Below are 6,254 nucleotides of genomic sequence, written 5' to 3' on the forward strand. Positions count from 1 at the left end.
CATGAGTAAATGTTGTTTATATGTTTGGAATTGAAAAAAAAAAAAAAGAGATTGATGTTTAATCACTTAAGGATTCGGCATTGTTTAGGATGACTTAGTTAATATGTGATTTTGGGTATTTTGAGTTTGAAATGTAAGTATATGTGTGTGCTTGGTCATAAGAGTTTGCTAGAAAATTTTGTTGGTTGAGTGATGAATGGCTGTAACACCCCAAACCCGTGACCGTCACCGGATTTGAACACGTGGTGTTACCGGGCTTACTTCCCTTATTTCTCTCTTTGTAAAATCTGATTGCTGTTCTAGGCAGGCTAGCTATCTGCGTCACTGTCGCCTTAAAAATCATATCTCGAGTTTCAAAACTCGGAAACTGATTCCATGAATTTTCCCTGAATTTAGACTCATATATCTATCCATGGATTTATTTCTAGAATTTTTGGTTTGGCCAATTGGTACAGTTTATTAGTTAAATTAACCAATTTTACAGGAGTCGACTACACTGACCTTCGCGCGTTAAAACTTGAATATCTCTCTGTACAGGGCTTTAATACTGGTGCCGTTTGTTTCTAATGAAACTAGACTCAAAATGGAATCTTCACATATAAGGCATGACTTCTAATTATTTCTGGATAATTTATAGTAAATTTTCAAAATCACGACAGGGGACCCAGAAACCGTTCTGGCCCTGTCTCACGAGAACTTTAATATCTCTCAGTATACTGCTCATATGGTTGTTTCGTTCCATCCATATTAAACTAGATTCATCAAGGTTCAATTTCATAATTTATTCACTATTGAATTCTACTTCTACTATTTTTAGTGATTTTTCAATCTCACCTCACTGCTGCTGTCCGCAACAGTTACTGCAGTAGACTATGCCAATTTCATGAATCTTTCCTTGGCCTTAATCATCCATCATACATGACACAAATTATGGCCACCTTATCAAAATTAAAGTTTCTAAGACTCGTGGCTATAGGTTCTAGCATCCCACTCGGCGACCACATAGGCCATTTTCACATGGCTTAAAGTTTACAACCTACAGTTCAACAAAATATAATAGCCTATACATGCCAAATGTTCTTCAACAACGAAGACAATACCAAAATATTTCAGCGGTGTGATGACTTCAACGACGGTTCGATCACGCAAACAATACGAGTCCGAGAGACCTAAAATGGGTGACAAGAAAACACCGAGTGAGTTTATAACTCAGTAAGTCATAAGCATTCATCAATCCATCGATAAAGTTACTACAACATGAACAATAAACGAGGTTAGGTACTCATCCATATCGAATCTATACCATAATTCCTCGGACCTTTTGGTCCAATCTCATACCAAGTCATACATCCACATTTCATATTCTACACAACGAGATATTTGAAGCATTTTCACACACTAACTCATTTCCACCACAATCATACAATTTCAATCATCACATAGATTTAAGGCTTACCAAATTCAACCCCGAGCATGAACATATTTTCTATTCGTCATGAGCTCGAGATACTTACCCGATCCGCTGTCCATACTCAACTCGATGGAGACACACCCTCCATATATATAGAGTACGCACACACAGTGCTTAATATTCGATTTCGCACACTTAGTGCCACGCGATTTAAGCCCGCACACATAGTGCCATACCCTTGAGCTCGCACACCCAAGGTCAGTATTTTTTTTCCAGCATGCACACTTAGTGCCATATATTTCCAGCATGCACACTTAGTGCCATATATTTCCAGCACGCACACTTAGTGCCTATCTCGTCACCATACACACGTATTGCCCGCACACATAGTGCCGAAAGCAAACTTTCTACACATTTCACTATTTCTTTTACATTCAACAATTATCATCACTCCATACACATACAATTTCATTTATACATATATAGCATTCCATTAAACACAATTGCATAGATTTTCCAATCATTTAAGCAATATCAAACATATGTGCTTAATGACTTACCTTGTGTTGGGCAAAATGGTTCCAACTCGGCTACTCGATGTTCTTTCCTTTGCCTTTGCTTGTTTCTCCACCTCGAGCTTCTTGAGCTTAGTCAATAAATAAACTAGTTTAACCGTCTTGCCAAATATTTATACATATATACATGACATCAACTATACTATCATCATTAATACATCAATTCACAAAATTTTATCTCATGAGCATATGACCCATTTTTACCCCATATGGCCGAATGTATGTATATATATATATACAATGTCAACTATAACATCTTTTAATCACCTAATTTCATCTCAAATTCCCATGACCGATCACACCTATACTTACATTCCAATATTGGAATATTCAAAATCACGTTCTAAATACAATAGTCATGAACAATGCGAATCCTTGTGTGTTCAAACATGAATTATTTTACTTAAATCAAAACGTATAAACATTCACAACTCGTATTCTTAGGAAGGCCGATTTATTTCCATAGTACATTCCTCATCAATACTTAGATGAACAACCAAAATCCCTGTGATAGCCCAAAATAGACCCTAGCCGGAATGTGGTTTCGGGACCACAAAACCGAGGCATAACAATAATTTAAAATTTATTTTGATGCCTATAATATGTGAGTATTCATGTATGACATTTTTTGATGATTGATTTAGTGTTATAAAGGTGAATTTCACTAGAAAGGACTTGTGTGAGAAAATTTAGAATTTGAGATAGGCAAATGTGGAAGTGGCCTATTGATGCACACTAGGAAATGTTGTCCTTGCATGTCAAATTCCCCAAATTTGACTATAGTGGCCGGCCATGGTGATGAATATGGGCAAAAGAAAACATGTCTTAAACATGTTTTGCTAGTGGTGCATGTTTGAAATAATAAAATAAGAGTATGGAAAAAAAAAAGAAAAAAAAAATGTTCATCTTTCACCATAGCTCTTGGCGAATGTCCTAAGGAAAGAAAAGAAAATTTTGCTCATCCATTTTCACTTCTTGGCCGAAAATACTAAGGAAAAAGGGGGAGGATTTTTGCTTCATGCTTGGTTTGGAAGAGATCTAGAAGGAGATTTGGCTAAGTTTGCATCAAGATTAAGGTATGTATGAGGTTGTGTTAGGAGTTTCATGCATGACTTGGTTGCTAACTTGATGTGCATGTTAGCCATGGCTCAAATCTTTGTTATGCCATGGAAATGGTATTTGGGCAAAGTTGTTATGGTGATAAAGCCATTGCATGCTAAGTGTGAAGCTTGATGATGATGCATGCAATGATGGATTTTCTACTCATGAGTAAGATTTTGAGTTTTCTCTTTGTTTTATCATGATTGAAGTTGAAAAGGAGCATGATTGTCATATTCGCCATGATGCATTCTTGAGCATGATTCATGCTTCTTGCATGTTAGTTAAAATTTGTGTTTTGGATGGCTATGGACACCTTGAAAATTCGGCCATGCTCATATATGCATATATATGATTGCACATTATGTTTTGGTTATGAACTAAGTGATGAATATATTGGTTTAAAGAAGAAGATGTGGAAGAATGCTTGTGAAATTTCAAGCACAATTGCCTAGCACACATGTAGGTGCTTGATGCTATATTATAAGTTTTGGGCCACAATGTGCAAAGCATTAATTAGTAAATTGCATGCTGTTTTTGTGAGGTATTAAGTGCAAAATTGACCTCAACATGTACATGAATATTCGGCCTTGGGTAGCCTATTGAAGGCCTTAGCATTTCCTTGAGGCTCAAATAAATTGTATTGAATTGCTTGATGTAGTATAAAATGTGCATGACCATTGTGTATTCAAGCTAAAGAGTGGCCATATGACCATTTAAAATCCTTGTCATATTCGGCCATAAGCAAGCACAATGAGGTTTTAATAAATTGAATTTGTTTGAATTAGCTCAAGAGCTAAGAGGGCCACAATTGGACAAGGGGAAGGAAAAGGTGATCGAATAGCCGAAAAAGCCGTTCGACAACATCCGAGGTAAGTCCTCAAGAAGTGACCTTACTTGAATTATGTGAGATGAAATATGGTTGTGTATGATTATTGATTATGTGTGTATGAGTATTTGAATTCCACCGGGCTAAGTCCCAAGGCGAATATGCTAATGATTATAATTGTGTTTGAGCCTTAGTGTGAAAATGAAATATGTATGTCCAATGATTATTGATGTATGTGTGCATGAGAAATTGAATGATATCGGGCTAAGCCGAAGACAATTATGCTGGAAATTATATCCGGGTTAAGACCGAAGGCAATTGTGCTAGTGGCTATATCGGGCTAAGGCCGAAGGCATTCGTATGCGAGTTATTCTATCCGGGCTAAGACCCAAGGCATTTGTGTGCGTGATTATATCCGGTTATATTCGAAGAATCTTGGGCTGGAGGTGAGTGTTGGTTGCTGAAATGAATTCAATTAGTACACTCGGAAAGCCCAAAGGATAAGGTACGTTATATGTGCATTGGAAAGTCGACATGTTTGAGCAACATTCGCTCAATCGACTAATGAATTTCAGTTATTGAATTGATTGATGCTTTGCGAACTTATATAATGATGAAGTATGAAGTAAGAATGTGTATTAATGAAATGATGCATTTGGCTATGTGAATGTATTGCTGTAATTAGAGTTGATTATATTCCTTGAGACTTACTAAGCATAAAATGCTTACCCGTTGCTTTGGCTCTTAGTTTTCTAGATTTCGCTCAAGCAATCGGATTTGGGATCGTTGAAGTCGAAGTCATCCACACTATCAAGCCTCCATTTTGGTATAAATTTTGGTTGAACTTGAGATGGCATGTATAGGACTACCCTTGTTTGTTAAATATGTTGTAATGTAAGTATATACGGCCATGCGAAAATGGCTCAAAAGGGAAGCATGAACTTAGACTAATTGCGGGTTGTATGTATATATTTTGTGTCATGATGTGGCTATGGCTTGGAAATGGGAATGTTGGTCATATGATCAGCCATTGGCATGGTTAAAATGATCATATATGAACCTATGAATGGTAAGACTAGTTGAATCATGGAGACTACCAAATAGGTAAGTCCTATCTTAAAAACAGATGCTGCCAGCTGCAGTGGCATGAATGTGAAAAATCACCAAAATTCATAGGAATGGAATTAAATAGTGAATAAGCTATGTAAATGAACCTTGATGAGTCTATTTTCATATGGAAGAAACGAAATGGTCATAGGAGTTACAGGTTAAGAGATATTAAAGCTATTGTGAGACAGGGCCAGAATGGTTTCTGGGTTCCCTGTCGCAACTTTAAAAATTCACTATAAATTATCCAAAAATAATTAGGAGATATACCTTATATGTACAGATTCCATTTTGAGTCTACTTTCATTAGAAACAAATGACACCAGCATTAAAGCCCTGTACAGAGAGATATTCAAGTTATACCGCGCGAAGGTCAGAGCAGTCGATCCCTGTAACATGGGTAACTTTAACTAACAAACTGTACCAATTGGCCCGACCAAAAATCCTAGAAATAAATCCATGGATGGATATATGAGTCTAAATTCAGGAAAAATTTACGAAACCAGTTTCCGAGTTTTGAAACTCGAGATATGATTTTTAAGGCGACAGTGACGCAGTTTTCCAGCCTGACTGGAAATGTCAAATTGGTGGGCAAAAACATGTGAACTTGGCTTGTTAACCCCTCGGGTCCGACACCGGCGATGGACTCGGGTTTGGGGTGTTACAATCCCTCCCTTTATACCCTAGCCGAATGCTCCTATCATCCATAAAAATTACAAATTTTAGCATGGGCTAAGTAGGAATCATTTAACATGCAAATAAACTCCTATCTCCAACACTTAATCATTCGGCATATTGTCTAAATACACATGAGAAATCTCATCTTCCTTGACCTTACCAAGAGTGCACCCACACTTTAACTTAGCATATTACAAAACCAAATCAACAAATTCAATGCTTACCTCCTAGTAGCCAAAGATACTTGCGAATTGACCTAGGTAAATCTTCCTTCCTTTCACTTTTTTTTTTTCAAGAACAACCAAAAGAATGAACAATGAATGAACAAAACCTTTTTTTTCTTTTCTTTCTCTCTAGCTACTGACACAATGGGGGGCATCCATGCTCATTTTTTTTCATTTCTTTAATGCTAGTTTTTATTTTATGGCTTCCTACACACACCACTAGCAAAACATGTTGGAAACATGTTTCCTTTGCCCATAATCTTGTCATGGCCGGCCACTCACCTTAGGAAAGGGGGTTATTTGACATGCAAGGACAACCATTTTCCCACATG

This window comes from Gossypium arboreum, chromosome 10 (genome assembly GCF_025698485.1).
Source record: "Gossypium arboreum isolate Shixiya-1 chromosome 10, ASM2569848v2, whole genome shotgun sequence".
Taxonomy (NCBI): Eukaryota; Viridiplantae; Streptophyta; class Magnoliopsida; order Malvales; family Malvaceae; genus Gossypium; species Gossypium arboreum.